Consider the following 22544-nt stretch of genomic DNA (forward strand, 5'->3'; position numbering starts at 1 on the left):
ATTTATTAAAGTAGGTCCCAATCTTTGGTAATGCATGAATTCTTGCCTCTCTCTCTCTCTCTCTCTCTCTCTCTCTCTCTCTCTCTCTCTCTATATATATATATATATATATATATATATATATATATATATATATATATATATATATATATATATGTATGTAGCTTCCAGCCACCTGATACAACTAATGAACCATTAAACAGCTCTTCCATCATCCATTAAACTGTGCAGGACAATGTGTAGGACCAGACCTGGTAACCTGTGAGCTTGTACAGTTTTATCTAGATGTTGCATCCACGCTGTTACTTGTAAACCTACCCTTTAAAAAAAAAAACTTCATTAAGTCCAAAGATATATGTTAGAGATGGGAAAGCTGCGCATGCGCACTTCAGGAGAACGCTTGGGAAACGGTGCCCTAAATAACGGAACATATCAGGTGTGGCGTTCACGCAGTTACTTGCTGTAACCACAAGGGGCAGTCGACCATCATTTAAATCATTACTATGGACGTTTGTAGCAGGTCCAATTAGCAGATATTCACAACAATACCTTATTTACTGTATACAGTTAGTACCACGTGTGCGTGCGTGTGTGCGTGCGTGCTTGCGTGAGTGAGTGAGTGAGTGTGTGTGTGTGTGAGAGAGAGAGATCTAATTGTTATGCTTTTTTAATGGCTCGTTGCTTTTGAACCTGCTCGAGGACGTTTGGAGCGATGACGTTTCACCAACCCGGAAATAGCAGTTAGACAGTTAAAGAGAGAAGTAACTCAGTCTTCCCGGATCTTAGGCGTCGGATCCAGGCTTCTAAACGTTTCTACCAGATTTACACGTCAAGGTATGTGTCATTTTTAAACTCGATGCTTGATTCCGGTCACTATGTTGTCCCGGTGTCGTGTTGTGAATAAACATTGAGAGTGAATGGGGAAGTGTTATAAGGCGAGGCAGCTCATGTGAATGAACCAGCGTGTGTTTGTGCTCCTGGTTGTTCAGAACACACGACATGGACAACTTGTGAAATCTGGCGCCTTTACAGTCATATTAAAGTTGATCTGTAGTTTGGTATCGACACCAGAAAACTAGAGAGATTAGACACCAGCATAACGGTAACTACAGTAAACAGGCTGCTGCTGCACCAGCATGGAGTCTGATCTCGCTGTAATCAGACAGGTGTCTATAACTAAACGTGACATATAAAAGACTGCATGTTATGCAAAAAGGTGTATCAGGTGTTTATTTTTACATTCTTCATTTCAGGATACGTGAATATAAACTTGGAGATCAGTGGCATTGTGTATGATACTATAATGATAGATGACATAATAATACTATAAAATAATAATGCAGTTAAGCCAGAGTGTGTCTAGATTGTACAGCATTCATGAAATGCATTTATCAAATGAATAGATCTTGTTTCATTGTGTGATATAAGCTAAAAAATAAAACCCTCAACTATTTATATCTAGTGCTTTAGACCAATCAGTTGCATAAACCATCATATTATGTTTTTTTCTATCTATCTATCTATCTATCTATCTATCTATCTATCTATCTATCTATCTATATATCTATCTATCTATCTATCTATGTCTATCTATTTATCTATCTATGTCTATCTGTCTGTATATCTCCATCTATCTATCTATCTGTCTATCTGTCTATCTGTCTATCCATCTATCTGTCTATCTACCTATCTCTATCTATCTATCTATCTATCTATCTATCTATCTATCTATCTATCTGTCTGTCTGTCTGTCTGTCTGTCTGTCTGTCTGTCTGTCTGTCTGTCTGTCTGTCTGTCTATGACATGAGAACATTTCTGTTTTGTGGCGTTTACATAAAATCCATTTCAAACCTGTTTGGAGTCTGATTAGTGTTATCCAATCTACCACGCTATTTTTTGAGCCTTCTTCCCCTTTTATGGTATGATAAGGTAAAGCTTTGAAAGTGGAAGCTTAAAGCTTACAGGAAGTCTGTGCACTGGTGGTTATGAGACGTTATGTGTCAGCGTGTGTGTGTGCATCTTAGCCAAATTAACTACTGCTCCCAGCATGGCCATTTGTTCTGTAAGGCATCCCATCTGTGCGAGTGGGAGGATGCTGAATGCTTGCATTTCATTCCAGCTACATCAGGTGGCATCATAGAAATCCTGGGCATCATGCCATGGTAGGAAGCTCCATTGCACTCTCATGCCATAGTGTACGGCTATGGCATGGTGGAATGATTAGGTCTGCTGTGCTTTCTTCTGAAGACAAGCATGTTTTGACAGGCTTTCACTGAGTAAGTTTTTACCGTGACAGTTAATGCGAATGGCGTCCATATTGGAACAGAGGTTGCATGTTAAGACTGAGCCATTGAATTAACTATGAAATAGTGGATCATTGATTCCATATGTAGAATTACCATTTCTTTTGGTATTGTTGGTATCAAACATTTGTTTGATATTCATTTGCATTGGGATCACCTAGCAAATCTAGATTAGCTTGCTATCTAGATTCAATTAATTATCATCATTGTAATAAGAGACAAATCACATCTTGCTTGACTGGCATATTATTTGAACTCCCAATTAAATTATTCAGAACTATTGAGTCTAAATGATGTCTTTAGCATGCTGTGCTTGCAACCTCAGCAAAATGGAAAGATGTGTTCGGATAACATTTTGGCTCATCATGAGGTGTTCTCTTGCATCACATGTAAAAGATGCTATTTAAGTCTGGACATATCTTTATTTTTGGAAGCCTCTGAGTTGACCCAAGCCAGACACTGACATGCGTTTGTGCACTGCACATGAACCCTGAGGTGTTACTAAAGACAATAGGTCAAAGCAGGATTAGCAGAGCTCAGCATGGCTGTGATGTGGAAGTTCTCTCTTTTATAAATATGGGAGCTGCTCTAACTAGACAGCTTCAGTTAAACAGTATGATGATCTTCCTAAACTCATAAATTTATCTTTGCCCTTAAACCTCTGTCTTTGCTCTTAAACTATAAGAAGTTTTTGGTTAGTGTGTTTGTAAATGTGTATCCAAGGATGTGATGAAATGGGCTGCTGTCGCTCTCCTAACTTTCAGAATTCCTTAAATAATAATTATACATAAACAAATAAAGAAATGAGCAAACTTTTAAGTCGTTTTCCACATCAAGAACTACTGTCGTTTTCCACACCAAGAACCACTGCCTAAAGAGTAGTAGTGGCTATTTTGGTAGATTGTCTGTCAGTATTTTACATACAGCAGACATTTACATTTCTTTTGAAATGCCATACTATGTAGTTACACAAACAAAACAAAATTAAATTATGTATGGGCAAATATGAATGTTATGTTAGGTATGTTTCTTCTCAGCACTCTCTCTTTCTTTCAGTTACACATTTGCTTCCTGTTCAAACTCAGTGTTTTAATTTGAAATCAGTCATTTTTCTGTTTTCTTAGAAACAATGGACATTGTCACAAAGCAGCTTTTCAGAACATAAACATAAAACAAAAAGTTAATATAAATATTAATATAATACAATAATTCAAGAATAATATTAGATAGATATATAAATGTTTTTGTATTTATCCCCATTGAACAAGTCTGAGGTGAAAACTCCCTTAGATTAGAAAGGAAGAAACCTTGAGAGGAACAAGACTCAAAAGGGAACCTCATCCTCATTTGGGTGACACTGGAGGGTGCGATTATAAATACACAGTCTGACAAATGTTGTACTGATGAGGAGGTTGTTGTCCTCAAAGATCACATGTGGTTGGCATCTTCTCTTAGAAAGTCAGAATATTTCATGAAACAGAGTCCAACTGGAGCTGGTAAATCTCTAGATGTCTCAGGATCCCCACATGGTTGGCCTAATCTCAGTAAAGGTCCAAAACCTTCATGACATGGAAGACAATCGGAGCTGGGACAATTTCTGGATGCCTCGGGATGGTCAGAAAGAGAGAAGTGGAGAGGAATTAGCGTAGCTGCTGCTCATAATATTAGCAAGTACCAAATGATAATGTGCATGTACTAGAGCACAGGATTATGGGAAGTATTATGTGTACACCTGAGTAAAGAGAATTTTAATCTACATTTAAACTGAAAAAGTGTATATGAGCCCCAAACTCTATCAGGAAGGCTATTCCAAAGTTTTTTTATTTGGAACATAAACTGTTGGGTTGAAATGGGGGACCAAATGAAGTTTATATTAAGAACATTCATGACAGAGACTTATTTTTACATTTTTATTAATATTTACATTATACCTGTTGGGAAACAGTTGTGTGACCTCACAGTTTCAGGGCTCACGGTTTAACCCTAAGCTTGGGATACTATCCTATGATGGATTTGCATCCTATTCGGGATGAATTCACCCTTCTTGTGCCATTTGTTCCATGTGACCATGCTATAATAATGATTGAAAGATTGTGTTATTATGCCTTTGATGTGCACAGTAGGATGCTAGTATAGCTGTCAAAAAAAATTAAATATTTGATTTTACTCCCTTTCCTGGAGTATCACCCATATTGCTGAACTTAGCAGTACATTATCTGAAATGAGTGTTTTTTTATCCGGTAAGTTAGATCTTAAATCTTAGACATATTTAAAATTGTTTGTATTTATCCCCAGTGAGCAAGCATACAAACAATTTTAAATTATGTCTAAGATTAATCTAAAACTTAGATTTGATTTGAATCAGACTAAACAGGATTGTTGCAATTTTTTACCTGATTCATTTTAAATATTAGTTAAAATTAGCAAACATAACAAAAAGCATTTTCTTCTAAATAAACGTGTAAAGAATAGCTTTGTACAGTTTGTAAAGGTGTGGTCAGTGGCTTTTCCACTGATTTATGCCTTAGAATGTGATGAGAATTTGTTGTGAAATGAATGCTTAGAGATGGAGGGGTTGTAATAAAAGTTAATTCCGTGGCTTGGGCAATAGATAAGCGGGTTTAAGATATTGAGAAATTTTCCAGAGTGTAATAATGTCTTGGCAAATTGTAAAACCTCACTACTTAAAATAGCTGTCAAAGCCTACAGCCTTACCTTATCCCGTCTGATGTGTGGTGTCACACCATCAGGGGAAATTTCAGCCGAGCCGATCTTTACATCGGTCTTTATTCAAGACATTAGTGCATGGGTTCTTGGTTTGTTTCTCTAGGGCCTTATGTTTTCATATTATGTTTCATATTATTTGTGGTATTTTAGCCCAGATGTTGTCATCTAATCAAGTGTTGATGATGGAGCTTGTGATATATTACATAGAGTAAACTGTTCTTGTGTAATAAAAGAATTCCTGAAATGAATTCAGAACAGATTGGCCCAAATGCATCCTGAGGGTTTATGACTGTGTATTAGAAAATATGATTTGCTTCTGGTAGCTAGGTAGCTAGTTAAACACAAGCTAAATAACTCAATCAGTGGGAAAAGGTTATATGACCATTATATGTATGAACTTCTTGGGCAAATGTAACTTCCTTAGAAGATTTGTCTTTATACACATTTTACCCAGACAGGTTCTTTTATTTCAAGTAGTAAATCATCATAAATACTGCTAGGAAATATAGTTGTGAGTGGGTAACCCAAAAATGTTGCATCACATGTGATCTAGGATTGGTTTGAGCAATCAGTCCATCCAGATGCTTAAATGTGTTGCTTTACTATGTCTATAACTGCAGTATAACTAATTTGCACTGACTTGAGAAAATTCGAAAAATCGGAAATGATTGGATGCCTGTCGCTTGCTAGTGTGAACCCAGGGTGAGAATTTAACCTGGGTTAATATATATATATTTTCCACTACTATATTGTGTTATGTCTTCTTCTCAGACACACCCAGTAATATTATTTGTCTATTTCTGCCCATAGTTTTTGGGATTTTAATCCATTTTCCTCCCACTTTGGCCACTTTTAGCTCTCCCTGTCACCAACCAGGGAAGGTGAAGACTATCATGTGATTCCTCTGTGACATGAGAGACCTGAGAAGCCAACTGCTGCTTATGCTGCATCACAAGGCAATAAACCCCTCAGGGGAAAATGCTAACTGCCTTCTTCAACATACTATACAGTACATGAGTTTACAGACACCCACAGTTGTCTGGTGTTACAGCAATGAGACCATGAGTGACTCATGGGGTTGCTGTGGACGGGGCGCCCAGAGTTTGTCACGCTATTTTTGAACCACTGTTACATACTGTAAGCCAGCTCATTAGGAATAGATATTAGAGATGTATAGCAACTTAATTTTATATTTTTTATTTATATTTTTTTTATTCTGTTTCTATGCTTCTGTAAAGCTGTGACAATGTGAATTGTTAAAAGCGTTTATATAAATACATTTAATTGAATTAAATTGACATCAGGATTTAGCTTATGTTGGATCTCATTTATCAAGCGGGGTACGAATAATTTTGAGCGTTTAACTTCACACAATAACTTTGTTGTTAATAAGAATCCTGTACATTTTACTAAATGCATCTTTGCAGGTGATGAGTATGAGTAATGTGTGGAAAATCAACTTTTCCCCCCAAAAAAAATTGGTGGAAAAGTCAGATTGCCTTATGCAGTCTTTTACACAAAACTTTACTAAACATTTTATAAAGGCGTCAGAATTGTTATTAAATTGTCTAATAACAGCAGACATAACAATAGTAATGCATTATGGTTTCAATAGTAACATGTGGAGTTAGTCTGCTTATTCTCAAACTAGTAATAAATAGATTAAAAATGTTTTATTTAACAAGGTTAAAGTTTATTCATTGATATGTTGTGGTTTTCTGTAATAGATGGTTTTTGATGAGTCTCCAGCTTCAGCCATTTCCTAATAGAGATAAAGCCACATCAAGGTTGATCTCCACCTCAAGCTTTCATTTTAAGTGGATAGATAGTGGACTGCAAGATTTACTACATTTGATAAATAAATTGAAACTGAAAAGGTATAAATTTCTACCTAAGTTGATGCAGCAAAAAACTCTTTGTGTGCAGCAGTGAGGCCCATGAAGGCTACTGAAACCATCATTCTTCAGTCCCTCTAGGAGTTTTTTTGTGAATTTAACAGTCAAAAATGCTTAATGTTGCTGCAGCTTTTTTTTATAATACATTTTTGTGAATTACACATATGGAATTACTGACAGCTCTTCTCACGTTCCACACACGAAAATCAAAGAACTTGATTGAATATATGTGATGATGTTACTTGATATGTCTAGGCCCAAATCTGCAGTAATTTTGCAAGCTCCTCTCTATAACATAGGGCTTGATTTTGCATAAATTTTTGTGATTGCGGGAGGGAAACTTAATAAAATAACGACAAGAATCAGGACGTGTGCCTTGACCTCGATTTCATCATTGTATAGAATGTCTTCACATTGCTATGTTGTTCGCAAGATGTGTTGAACACTTCCTGGTAGAGCATGTTGGGTAATTTATGTGGTGACATCGTAAGGCAAGATCTTAATAAAATCTTGGCTGAAGTCTGTTGAAGAAAACGGCTATATAGTGTTTGTCACCAATCAACACCATCTTGCCAAGCAGAAATGCATACATTTTTAGTTTTTAGAGCACATCCTGTGTCGTGTCATTCGTGTCACAATTCAGGTTAGAGAATTTTCTGATGTGTGATTGTGTTTTTGTCTTTTTTTCTGCAAAATCTAAATTGGGTCAAAACATTGGTGTAGTGCAAGTTTTGCTAGAGTAAATCACATTCATCACTAAATAATGCCCCCTCATTCACATTCACTCTTAATCCTAATCAGAGAATTTGGGTTTTGAAAGATTTTGAAACTTAAATCCAAACAAATGCAGCCTGTTTTTTGAGGAAATGCTGTTTTCTCTAAAGTCTAAACCCCAAAGCACTTCCCTAGATAAATAATCAGTAACAAATTGACTTGATTCTTGTTTTGTGTTGTTTTGTTTAGTTGATTTACTAACCACATGGCACCTAGATTTTTACCTCTCACCAGATAATTTCATAAAACTATGCTAGAATGTTGGGAAATTCACCAAATATATTATGCTTTGGCATAAAAAAAAACACTGAACACCTTTTCTCTGTCCTTTATAATTATAATGTGACCTATTTAGAGACTGGCTTGTGACATGTTCTACATTAATAGGTGTGAGTGTAAAGTGCTCATATTACATGTATGGTTGTATTGCTAACTAGCTAGCTTGCCATATACAAACGCCTTACAATACAAATATTTTACTTATTTATTTGTTATTAAATCAAGTAACTGTAAAGTAAGTGACTGTAAAGGGCAAAATTGTAATAAATCATTTCCTGTACATATTTTTGACTTAAATATAACGAACAGTTACATAAGCAAGAATTAGCTTCACTGTATGTGCTGTTTAAGGTGGATTATTTTCCATTAACGCTGTTTCCCAAAGTGTGTATTAACTTTGTACCACAGCTAATTTTTTGAGAACTACTTGTACATTTCATTCCTATTTTGTTACATTATGTTGTAGAACATCCACAATAAGCTAGTTTCTGTTATCACGTACATTATAACATCTAAACACTGTTTCCTTCACTGGCTTCTGTTTTTCACTCTTTAATGAAGTGAATAAGACAAAAAAGCACAGCTTTTCGAGTTCCTCAAAGCCTGCTATCCTGAAGACGTTTTTAGACCATTCAAGTCTGTATTACTGTAGACATAATGAGAAATGTTGATTAGAATAATCTTATTAATATAAGCTTTGCAGCTTGCACTATAGCCAGAGCTGCAGTTATGTACTGTAAAATAATCAACAGCTTCTGAACAGTCAGAACCAAGCATTCAGTAGTGGCGTGATGAATAGAGTTTAGTGCTTCAACTGGATCTGAAATTTTTGCATACAGCTGTGGCTTTCAGCAGCACCATGTGTGTCTCTCCACTGAAAATGAATGACTTCTGTCTGTTGTTTGTCCGAAGCTGAGAAAAGCAGCATTCGTTTTTTTTTGTTTGTTTTTTTTAATGCTTACTCTTTATCAGGTCTGCAAACAAGTACCTTTTTAATTTCACTCTTCTGTGAAGACTGGAGTAACTTTTGCACCGTCTGCATATTTTTCCTGGCTCTTGTTATGACAAGTGTTGGTATGCAGAATGAACTATGCAGTTCTGCTGGAGCTCTGCTGATTGCCTGGAATAAATCGATTTAATTGAAGATAATACATTTATTTGTGTGTTTTTTCCATTTTCTTCATTTTTTAGTCATTTTAAGCCTTGGACTGTGCAATCATTATCATAGTGTGAACATGGAAACATGCAAAGTAGCCTTTTCATACAAACACTTAATGTGGCTATAAATATGCAGACTTCTCTTAAAACAAGAGATAGAGGCTACAAAAGTCTTAACGGATAAAAGGCTAAAAATTGGCCACTATAGTCCACTAACTTCCTGTTGTAATTTGTAGTGCATAGCAAGTCTGTCATTGCTGGGTGGATTCCAGTGTCTAACCAGGACAGTGTCTTTTTAAATGGAGTCATATTGGAGGTTATGCTGATTTACAGCTAAACAAAAACTTGTTTTGGGTTGGCCATGGCAGTACAAGGTGAACTGGTGACCTGAATGTACCTGATGATGTGACACATACAGGTAGGTGAAAATGGCATGAAAATCTCCAATCTACAAGTGTTTTGGTAACAGTCATAGTCAATTAGAACAAAAATCATGCAAAAAAAGTTTGATTTATGTTTTAAGTTTTGTATGTATGTATTAAGTTTCATGTATTAAGTTTCAGTGGTGGAAAAGTAAGTGAGGCATGCATGTGGGGTGGTGGTGGGGTTAATTCAGACAACTGCAACCAGTAAAGACATGTAATTACTTTCTACGATGGCTGTACTCCTATTTACCAAGTCATTCCAAGAGCGCTTTCTCTCAATGTGTTGTCATGACAACCCAAAACCTTTCTTGGCCCAAATCTGCAGAAAATGTAGAAAATTTCTTATTTTTTTTTAAAGCCGACACCCACCCTTATCCAGAGCAACTTACAGAAGTGCTTTCTTTCTTTCTTTCTTTCTTTCTTTCTTTCTTTCTTTCTTTCTTTCTTTCTTTCTTTCTTTCTTTCTTTCTTTCTTTCTTTCTTTCTTTCTTTCTTTCTTTCTTTCTTTCTTTCTTTCTTTCTTCTTTCTTTCTTTCTTTCTTTCTTTCTTTCTTTCTTTCTTTCTTTCTTTCTTTCTTTCTTTCTTTCTTTCCACTGATTGAGAACATGGTTATTTAAGTCAAGACTAAGAATACCATCAATTTAAAGATTCTGAGACTTAATACAGAAGATTTTTTTTTAATTACAAGTTTAAGTATTTCAGGAAAAGGGAAATATTTAAATGCCTTTTGAAGACTTATTGTCTTTTGTAACCTGAGAGATGGTGAGAACAGTCAAGGATCAGTGGGAGTGTGGGGCTGTGCTGGGTGTGATAAGTGCATTTAAAAATGCATTATGATGTCTTTCGAAAATGATTCATCAGACAGCCAAGTAATGAATATCATTAACAGCATGCACACTGAGTGGGAGGCAGGGTTGACCAAAACTTCCTAAATGGAAACTGACGATGAGTAAATAGTTAAAGTTGTAGTCTTTACGCTTTATGAGTTATTTACTGCAGCTTTGTAAGAAGAAAACCTTTTTGTTGTATGTAAAGTGAAATTCTTTACATATGCCAGTTTGTAGAAGTTAGGTCCATATATTTGGACACTGGCACAATTTTGTTATTTTAGCTTCTTACCAAAACATATTACAGTTGTATAATGAATATAACATGCTATCAGCTTTAATCAAAAGTTTGATCAATTCTTCATTATTTCTATTTTAGTTAAGCAGGTGAATGATCTGGAGTTGATTGGTTACAAAATAAAACAAATCCATCAGAGAAGAAGCATCAGAATATCCAAATAAAAGTTTAGTGCAGTCTGAGAACAAAGAGAACGCCCTAGAGAGCTCAACAACTTACAAAGGCATGGATATCCACAGAAGACAGCAGTAGTGGATGATTGGAGTAGTTTCTTCATGTTAAAGAAAAACTTCAAAACATCCAGCTAGGTGAAGAACACTCTCCAGGAGGTAGTTGTATCATTGTCAGAGTCTATAATGAAGAAAAGTGCAAGTGCATATACAGAGGGTTCACCACAAGGTACAGACCATTTATAAGCCTCTAGAATAGAATGGCCAGATTAGACCAAAAAAACATCATCTAAACAATCCAGACCAGTTCTGGAAAAGCATTCTTGATGAAATTTTTCAGGCTGGCAGTAAACCTTGATGTCTTGAATGCAGTCAGTACATGACCAGATGTTATGGAGTCACTAATGATGGAAGACATTAAGGGGAGTAGGTCTTGTGAGATGGGCTGGAGCATTGTGGAAAGGATGAGACCAGCACACAGATCGTGGGTTTGACAGATCTCTTAATAGAAGGATGAGTGAATGTATATTTCAAATCAAATCAAATTTTATTTGTCACATACATACAGAGTACGACATGCAGTGAAATGCTTTTTACGTCTGTCCGGTATTCAAGCATAAAAAGGAATGGTATGAGGTAGATACATACAATTTCAGGAATAGGGGTGGGATAAATTAGGGGTGGGGTTAAGGTCTGGCAGTATTTACCAAACTTCTTGACAAAGTGTTTGTCAAAGTTATCAAGCATTAAGGAGTGTAAGAGGAGGAAGTTGGTTAAGAATTACAAAGTTGTGGATATTGTGGAGCATGCTAGGATCATTTAAGACATTATGAATTCAGAAATTACAGACCACAGCATAACAAACTGGTCAGCAGCCATGATAGATAAAGTTCTTAATATGCAAAATTTTATGTATATATATATATATATATATATATATATATATATATATATATATATATATATATATATATATATATATATACAGGGCAAATACAGGGTGATGCCGTTTCACAAATATACATTTTCTTCATCCACAGTAAAACAGCAGTTTTAAAAAGCTATAATTTCTCCACCTTAGAAAACATTTTTTAAAAAACTTTATTTTCAGTAACCTAAAATACTTTTTTCTTGTGGACGGGAGGATACAACTTAAGTATAATTAAATTTAAGTACATTGTAAGGCTTGATATGAGAGAGAGAGAGAGAGAGAGAGAGAGAGAGAGAGAGAGAGAGAGAGAGAGAGAGAGAGAGATGTTTCTAATTTCAATACAATATCAGAGCTTTGTGTGCTTGCTAATTCCAATACTGACAAACTCTTTATAACTGTGAGACTTTCTGAGGCTTTCATTTCTATTTCAGGTGAAACATCAGAGGTGTGGTGCTAGAATGCTTTAAGACAAGTTGAATCCTGTGTTCACATGCACAAGATCTGCAAATTGTGCATCATGTCGGTCAATGTTTCATGGCCACTGCATAAATTACACTGATTGAGTTGATAAGAAAGTATAGCAAATCCAAATTTGTCCTCATAATGTATCCGCTTTAGTAAGGGAATTGGGTCTTTAGGTCCACTTTCAAACAGAGTTATTATTTTAATGCTGGAATCACAAGCATGTCTGCCTCTTGCACCAGACACTTTGCATTGCATTAAAAGTTGAGTAGCAAAACAGTATGAAGTTCTGATTAAGAAAAGCTAAGATCAAATCAATTTGTATCTGATCAAGTAATAATTATGACTGAGGAAGGAGCTAAGGTTTAACTGCATTTTTATGTTAAAGAGCTTTTGGAAGTCTTCCCTTCATATTGCATATTATGTCCAACACCCCACACAAGAACATAAAGAAACATTGATAATATCGATATTACTAAGCTCAATATGACTGTCAGTATAGCATCATTACATCTGGAAAGACTTGTGTGTGACAGCCCTGGTCTTAAGAGAGCTTGTATCTATTGTTCTGTAATGTAAGTAGGTCAAATTCAGTGGAGTGACAGGATGTTCCATACAATGATATCATACAGTCATATATAATTTCCAAACATGTAAACGTTTCACTGATGTCGAAGGCAGTTTTGTTTAGTTAACAGGTCATAAGTATTTATTGTCTTGTGGGACCATTTTAACATAAAGTTTGTCTTGTTTTAATGACGTATCATGTTGCCACAAACCTCTAGCTGTTGGTATTGCACGCTGAATGAACTTGTTTGACTAGTTCATCTGTAAAGTGATTTTTTTTGTTTTGTCCAACTTATCAGATAGATTTGCTGATGTTTATTCTCTGTTTGTTGTAAGATTTGCTAACAAGCAATAAAATTTTAGAGCTCATTTCATTTTTAAGAGTCTGGATTTGTAGCATAGCAACTTTGACAGATTAAAGTAGGCAGGGCTGGTTAAGCGATATAGCATGGGATTTAACAAATGTGAACATGGCGAATATACATTAATAACTGCTTTATATCCTCTTGAATGGTGTATAAATATATACTAATGCACACACAAACTCCCTTCACCAACCCAATTCGTCCCAGCATTCAAATATTTTTTGTTTTAAAAGAAATTATTTTAAGAGCCTATTTGGAAGCTTGCAAATTAAAGGAAAAGCGTGACTGTTATATTGTAGGAAGTATTTTTGCTCTTACGGTTTAGTTCTGTTCACTGCATCAGAGGAAAGCATCACTGCAAATCAATACAGCATTCTCCAGACTGATCACATGTATCCTATGATGAAACATTTATATACTAATGGGAGTGGGCTCTTCCCATCTTTAGCAGTAGCAAATGAGACAAAGGCGTTAGCCGCTAACGTAGCAAAACAGACAAATCTGACGCACAGGGTAAACCATGCATTTGGGTGACAAATCAAAGGAAAAACAAATGGATAAAATCTCCATTAGGTGTTGAGGTCCTGGTGATGGTGAAAGCTATAATAGCACGTGAGTTACATCATTTTCCTTCTCATTTGGAACACAGTGGATAGGAAAAGTATGATTCTGATAGATGAAAATTTATGGTTTTAACACTCTGATTATTCTATGACCATCATGGGATTTAGAATTGTAGTTGTCATTGTATTGAGTTATAAGTTGTAATTTTCACAAAACTAAAACATGGCTTTGAAATTAGCTTCATGGAAATAATTTTATGCACTTTTTTATTTTTAATCACATTTGTGCTGCTGCAAAACCATTAGGCTGAATTCCTTTAATATTAATGCTCACCTCACTGCAAGTTCATTAGTGTAATTGTGTCACAGAAATTGCTAACCGGGGAAATTATTACTACTAATGATTCATAAACATCTTACATGCATAATTATTTATACTGAACTGTTAAAGTTATTTATAGACCAAAGATAAACAAGTGAAGAACACGGGAAAATCAGCGTGATGACTATAAGCACAGAATTTTATTTTTTACTGAATTTCAAGATCCACTGAGATTTACATGCAGTGTTTGCTTAATGCAGTGTAACTTTCCATACAGAACATAGCACCATTTTAACTGAGGACAATACATTAAAGCTATAAAGCAATTTATCAGTGTTCTAGATGACCTTTTGCATACAAACCTCCCAAAAAATGATTACAACGTATTCAAACATGACGATTTATGCTTGAGAGTCTTTGAAGTTCTTTTTATTTTCAGATGTGATCCATAAAATGTATAAATTGCATGATAACTATACATGCTCATTATATATTATGCAAATAAGATGCAAATAACATGTGTTACCTTGACACATTTATAACATTACCTTATAACCTTGTAACTCTTAAGTTCCCGATTTGCACAGCATTACACTTTACTTTAGTAAAGTTTGTTTTGAAAGGTAAGCTTGCTGGCTTCAGTGTTTATGCATTGCTTAAGCGTTACCTTGCATTTCAACAAGTGTCTGACCCTTTCATAGGCCCCCAACTCTATGTTGCTCAGCCATGAAGGTTATTTCCTTCCTTTCTCATTAATGAGAATGAAGCCTATTGTGTTCTTCAGGACACCAAGGGTGGTGTGATGGGATATGACACAAAGCAGAATTAACACCATAAAACATACAGGAACAGCTTTACTTTGGGTTTTTGACTGGTACTGACACTGCGGAGTCCTTCAGTATGTTAAATTACTGTCAAGAAATGGGTGGTTTTTTTTTTTAAATGTTTCAGTTTATGTGGGATGTCCACTGTACAAGGCCATGTGTATGTTGTTACTGTAGAAGTGATAACATTAGAACAACATAGAAATGTTTAACCTTTGATCAGTCTTGAACATAATAGCTAGATTTTATTTAAAATTCTGTCCTATATGATATGAACAATTTATTGCGTTGTTATTCCACCAGAAATCTCCTTAAAAAGTATAATTATTGTTTCTTCTTCTTCTTCGTATTCTTCTTCGTATTCTTCCTCGTATTCTTCTTCTTCGTATTCTTCTTTGTATTTTTCTTTGTATTATCTGCTTTTCATAGTCATAGAGGGGTTTTAAAAAGAATTTTTTATATAAATTATAAATAAAAAAAGTCACAGACATCACAGGCCAGCCCTAAACAGCCTAGAAAAAACTCTATGCTGTCATCTTTAAAAGTAGCTGAACAGTTATTGCTCAGATTTATAGCTTCCTTTGTAATTCGACCAACCCACAGAAGGGTGTAATCTCTGAGTGCAAAACTGAAGACTGTTTTATGCCTCCTGAGATTCTTTATTCTAATGTAATATAATATAATGTAATATAATATATTTATTATTATTATGCTAAGACGTGTGCGGTTTATTAGGTCTGAGGTTTCATGAGGCGAGTAAATCAGATCCTCGAAAAAGGTCATGTTTTGATAGTTATAAAAAGTGAAAGCTAGACGTCTGCACTACAAGACTCCCTGATCGACTGGAGAGACATATTGCCATATTTCAGCTAATCATCTGAATGTGAAGTAGGTTACAATGAAGTGATTCTCTTTCTGATTTTCCACAGCACTGTCAAACATTTATACACACATTTCCATCCCACCACTTCTTTACCACATAAAGAATTTAAAAGTTATATTATGGTTTAATAAAACGAATAATCTCAATTAATAATCTCAGTGCGGTCGTGTAATTAAAAAAAATAATATTGTAATTTGTTGTAATAAATCTGTTCTTCATGATTATTTTGCTTTCAGCTATTCTAAAGACATCTTGAGGAAGTTTTCTGTAAGTTTGTTCCTCATTCTGTGTACAGAGCCTTTGCCTGGAAAACACATGATTATGTATATTTAACAAATGTTTAACCGTATGTAATATCTTTTAAAAAGACAGTTTTCTTTGAAAAAATTATATGAAAGTAATTTTCTTTAGTGAAGGAGGCATGAGGTGGCAGTGTGTTGCTTTTTGCAAAAGAAGAGTTTTTTTTTCGACCAGTTTGATTTATGATTTAAATGTTTGTTTATCTGATATTGAACGTGCAATATACTATGAATAGCCTTTTCTGTGTCTGTACTGACTGTGCAGATGATGTTGATAGCATGCTGAAGCTTTAGTTCAGGATGAGAACCTCAAATCTGCTGCGAATGAGAGGAAGTCACTGCACAAGAGGAAGTGGCCTGATCGCCTCCTACTTTCCACCGTCTTGCTCTCTGCCACATGCCCTGGTAGCAAGTCACAGTTTTTTGGAGAATAGACTAGTGTATAATCTCTCCTTTTTTTATAATTCTCACCATTTAAATGTCTAGTAAAATTAATCCTTTTATATCCAGTAGCCTCATGTTATAGCCCTGTGTTTTACTTGTTTTGTAACTGATTTTCTGTTTTATTAAGATATTGCTGCTATTAATCCCCCAAGCAATGGCTTTTAACCAAAAAAATACCCCAGGGTGTAGATTGGTTGGAGTGACTCAGTACTCCTTTCCTGTCTTCTTTCTAAATTGGGAAAAGGAAGAAAGTAATTTGTTCATTTGGAATAAAGTAGCCGAAATATTATTATTAAATATACAGGTTTGGTAGAATCAATTTACTGAAATGACCTAAAACAAATATAACAGAATGTATTATACAGATTTTCCACCCACTGTGTTTTCTGAATGGGAGAAAAATACCCTTTTCACAATTTATTTACAAAAATAGAATTTCACAATGTTAAAAAGTATAACTTTGGTCTGGAGTCTGACAGGTTGTTGTGACACAGAGTATAGGTAGTTTAGCACATCTAGCAGAGCTAATACAGATACAGTATGTGAAGACAAATTGGTAAAGATTTCCCAAGCAGAAAGATCTAACAGGATACAGAAGCTGGTAGCTGTTAGAAAGATAAGATCCAAGCTAGCATGCACAATACATCACAGTCAATACAGCCCAGACAGTGCAATACAGACAAATACTTCTTATTCAGAACAACAGAGACAGTATAGTGCATGATAACATGTAGTGCAATAAGCAATGTCAAAGTACAAGTATCACATTAAAATACTATGATTTCAGTGATACTATGAATTATACTGAGTGTGTGCACCATTCTGGGGGCTTAGAAGTAGAATAATGGAGTATTTCAGATTCTGAAAGACAGATGCAATATTAGAACTGGTTTCATTCTGGTTGGTTTACTGTTATTATTTGTATAACAAACGTTATTGTACATTTCTTTAAAAAAGTGAAGCCACTTTTATAAGAGTGAGCACAGTAAATGTCTTGCTGCATTTGGATGTACTGTAGATTGTATTAGTGCATTCCACTGTTCTTCATAGAGCAGCAAAGACTGGTCACAAAAAACTAGCAATAATACAACTGATGACTCATGATTGATGATTCACTTCCCTCAAAGTGAAAATTTGCTGAATGTGCCAACTGCATGAAACTTGAGATCACATCACAACATCAAGGCCACTGCTGGCTCAAGTATTTGAAAGCTAGTCAGTGCAATTTATGTTGGAGTCTATGTTATATGTCTATTGTTTTGCTAAAGCAGAGTTTTTGTTTGTTTGTTTGTTTCTTTCTTTCTTTCTTTTGTGGACACCACAAAAGTTCAATCAAATGGGATCATTTATTTATTTATTTATTGATTATTTACTGCATTTATATATTTTGATGTTGAAATCCGATGTTAAATGGCTATCTACTCGTATTGTATTTCACTGCTATGAAAGCCTTAAAACATAATGTGTCATGAAGCTGTAGGAAAGTAACAAACAACAAGGTTTAGGGGTGTGTTTATGGGAATCTTTGACCATTCATCTAGAAGCGTATTTGTGAGGTCAGGCAGTAATTTTGGATGAGAAGGCCTGTCTCTTCTCTAATACATCCCAAAGGTGTTCACAGGTTTCAATGGAACTAAGGGGCCAAGCCCAACCCTGGAGAACAGCCCCATACCATAATTCCCACCTTCACCAAACTTTACACTTGACACAATGCAGTCGATCAATTACTGTTCTTCTGGCAACTGCCTAACCCAGGCTTGTCCATCAGATTTCCAGAGAACAAGTCTCCACCGCTCTAGAGTCCACTGCATCTGAAGTTTTGCCTTTGACTTGGTGATGTAAGGAATGGATGCAACTGTTGGAAACCCTCGGCCATGGAAACCCATTACGTAAAGCTAACTACGCACTGTTCTTGAGCTGATCTGAATGCTACATGAAGTTTGTTGTACCTCAGCATGCGCTGACCCCAGTCTGTGATTTTACATGGCCTACCACTCGTGGCTGAGTTGCTGTTGTTCCATATTGCTTCCACTTTGTTATAATACCACAGTTGACAGTGAAATATTTAGTAGTGAGGAAATTTCAGGAATTGACTTAATGCACATGTGGCAACCTATCACATTATCAGGCTTAAATTCACTGAGCTCCTGAGAGTGACCCATTTTTTCACAATTGTTTGTAGGAGCAGTCTGCTTGCATAGGTGCTTGATTTTATACAACTGTGGCCATGGAAGTGATTGGAACAGGAATTCAATGATTTGGGTGTCCCTAAACCTTTGGGGATGTAGTCATGCATCATATAATCATGTATAATTCTGTCTTATTATTATTATTATTATTATTATTATTATTATTATTATTATTATTATTATTATTATTATTATTATTATTATTATCATTTAAGCCATATTATAGAGAAATCACAAGCCCTTTATCTTGAAGGTTTTCCAATGTTGAAAAAAATGTTCCGGTGTTGGGAGTACAGCATTACCAGTACATATTGTCTAGTACAGGACACTCCTTAAAATATTTAGTGATAATCACATTCATATGATGTAGTGTATAATCAATCGGTACCTTTTAAACAAACTGAGATGAGCATTCAAAAGTGCTGCAGTATTCTGTTGCAATTTAATTTTTTTTTTGCTTTGAGTGGGAGACCGACCAAAAAAAGGACATTAGCAGGAAGTGAAATGGGGAAATGCTTGAGCGTGTGCAGTTCCAGAACATTGCAGTATACTCCCAGCTCAGTTCAGATCAGTGGCTCAGTGATTTTCAGATTTTATTTTTCTTTCCATCCCTCCGTTAAGTTTAAAGTGGCTTTAATAATCATGCTATATCATTTTATGAGATCATTAAAGGTGGTATAATTGGACTAATCTTAGCACAGCCATGCTGCACACATTTGGTTTATTTATTTTCCAAACAAATAATTTTTCGAATTATTTTTCATAACAAATAAATGTCTCACAAAAAATAATTTTAGCTAGCTGCTGCTACTGCTACCACACAACAATTCACAAACACAAATATGGATATCTATTCTTATGCTGACTATTGCTATGATTAATAAAGATGTACCTACTACAATATGGACATAATCAGTGACCTGGACATAGTACTTAATTAAGGTCTCTCTCTCTCTCTCTCTCTCTCTCTCTCTCTCTCTCTCTCTCTCTCTCTCTCTCTCTCTTTCTCTCAGTGTGAGTTGCATTGTAGGCCTTCGGCCTTGGCCAAGTGCCTGGGTGGCTCTTCCTCCCCTCACCTTCCTCTGCTCATCTGCTGGTAAGTAGTTACCTGTGCTATACTGTGTATGGTGTGTATACTGTGTATATACTTGTGCTGTACATGTGTGGTTGCCTGAGATGCAGACGGGTTTAGAGGAGACTTTGAGGCATATAAACTATTAAATCCATAATTAAACTATTAGATTATTATTAACAATCCATTAGCTTTCATTTAATGTGGTGCTTCTCTTAAACACATTTTAGACCAGACTGCAGTGGTTCCCCACCAATCATGCTGTCATAATTAAATTGGCCTTGACACTGACTGTGTGCAGAGCTGCTATTTACAGAAAAATAAAAATACACTTATGTATCCTATTTAGGATCACTACAGTATTATACAGATATATATAGAAAATACAGTATTCTTGCTATGTTTAGTTGTATTTTAGCATATACCCTTAATCCAAACAGCAGCCATAACCTATAGCAACAGTGAATGGCAGAGGTTAAACTGAAAAGTTGTATGTTCTGCTACAAAAATCATTTAAAATAAGGTAATGTGATTGCTGATCATATACAGTGTTTATAATAGAGCGTGTTTATAATATTTACTGATATCTTCATGTTATGTTTCTAAAACCATGGTAGGAAAAACAGAAATTGATGTTTCATTGCCCAGTTGTGGGCTCCTGGATACAGTGATTCAGGAATATAATATAATATAACATAATATTCATTCATTCATTCATTCATTCATTTTCTACTGCTTATCCGAACTTCTCGGGTCACGGGGTGCCTGTGCCTATCTCAGGCGTCATTGGGCATCAAGGCAGGATACACCCTGGACAGAGTGCCAACCCATCGCAGGGCACACACACACACACACACACACACACACACACACACACACACACACACACACACTATGGACAATTTTCCAGAGATGCCAATCAACCTACCATGCATGTCTTTGGACCTGGGGAGGAGTACCCGGAGGAAACCCCTGAGGCACGGGGAGAACATGCAAACTCCACACACACAAGGCGGAGGCGGGAATCGAACCCCCACCCTTGGAGGTGTGAGGCGAGTGTGCTAACCGCTAAGCCACCATGCCAACACAACACAACACAACACAACACAACCATTTAAATGTTAAAAATATATGATAATTTAATAATTTTTCATTGATTTGTATTATATAGGAAAGCTCTAAATTCTACCAATTCCCACTCTGGAATATTGAGGGCATGTAACTTTTCAGCAGTGTTGCACTTTAAGTACAATTTACAAGCTCTGTAGATTTATATGACATGGTCCTGGAGCAATGTTGCTTTGTTAATCTCTGTATCTGTGTCTGAACCGGTCAATAATAAAAATCAACTTTAATCAGAAAATAAAGAGATATTGATAAATTAATAAATTAATTAAAGGATTGTGAATATGGGTATATGGAACAGTTGTATGAGCTATAAGCACAAAGTCTTATTGTGACAGGTTGAATATGAATATTGTCATATTGAAATGAATTTTCCTTTCATAAATATAAAATACAAACAAAAAATAAAATAAAACAATATATTTTTTTCTATTATGCCTTTAACATACTGAGAATTGGTGAAATGTTTGCCAATACGGAAGTGCACAGCATTGTGGAACATTATGTGGTCTTGAGTAATGTGTCTTCCTGTTTTCCCCGTGGCTGCATATATAATCACAGGGTCAAAGATAACAGAACGTAAGCCACCAGTATGCAAATTAACCCTGAGGATGTGTTCATTTCCATCTAGTAAGAGGAAAATCATGCTTGTCTTCACCAGAATTTACTGTGAATTGCAGGCTTAGACGTGTTTGGTATCTGTCCATACGCTTGCCCTCATCACTCATCTGCTTGGATAAACATATCTGGTCTCTTGTCTTAAGCTTTAACTTCTGTTTTGTGGAGCTCTGTTGAAGCATGAATGATCTCTATTGCTTTTAGGTGCATTCTGATTTTAATTTCTCTTTCACATGATCATGGTACAACAAAATATATCAGTTCCATGCATTTGTGTCACACATTACACATTACAACCCAGATGTTGCTATAAATAACTTTGCATGTAATTTTCTGAGAGTAACATATGAGACAAACTTTACGGACACCAGTATCGAACCATCAAATTCTATATTTCTACATACATAGCATTTCCAACAAGGTCCAGAGAAGCAACTAACATGACTGGATAAAGTTATATTATTATAATTATATTGGTTTATAGTGGCTTGTTCATGTTATTCCTTGGATAAATGGACAACACATCTTTAATGCTCATTTGTCTCTAAACATTCAGTTTTTTTTTATGTTACACATAGTTAATCTATAAAAACCTGTGACAACTCCTCAGACTTCTCTATCACTGTAGCTAGTTTGTGTGTTGATTTGCTGTATTCAGATAATCCTAATTTAGATAAATAGTTGAGTTGAATTTACAGCTGTTGCAGTATTTTTTTGAAAAACACAGTACTTTGTATTACCTGTATTCAGTCTTCCAGTTGATGATAATCTATGCAGACAAGCCTTTGAGGTCTGATATTACCAATTTACCTTCTCTGTCAGTGGTCAGTGCAAACAGGCTAATGCGTGATTTGGTAAGACTTTATCTTATGTCCGTCTCAACCTAAGAAAAAGAGACTTTATTGTTTGTTTAAAATTCAGGAATATAACTCATTGTTTTCAGTGTTGACAGAGTTTAATTAGACTCATGCTTCAATTTCTTAATTTCATTTCTGTCAGTTAAAATGTTTTTCATTCTTTTTT

General features: G+C 35.4%; 1 protein-coding gene across 3 annotated transcripts in view; it reads left to right on the plus strand.

Moving 5' to 3' along the window:
- Positions 1-495: 495 nt before the first annotated feature.
- Positions 496-22544, plus strand: part of fam49bb (family with sequence similarity 49 member Bb) — a 53805-nt gene continuing 31756 nt past the window's right edge. Inside the window, exons 1-2 of one of the 3 annotated variants that reach the window (XM_047808811.1) lie at positions 496-834; positions 19720-19802. The gene's annotated coding sequence lies outside the window, so the exon portion shown is untranslated. The remainder of the gene's footprint in view (positions 835-19719; positions 19803-22544) is intronic. The other 2 variants (XM_027173114.2, XM_047808812.1) reach the window with 2 other exon arrangements.

Source organism: Tachysurus fulvidraco, chromosome 25 (assembly GCF_022655615.1).
Source record: "Tachysurus fulvidraco isolate hzauxx_2018 chromosome 25, HZAU_PFXX_2.0, whole genome shotgun sequence".
In the NCBI taxonomy this organism is placed as follows: Eukaryota; Metazoa; Chordata; class Actinopteri; order Siluriformes; family Bagridae; genus Tachysurus; species Tachysurus fulvidraco.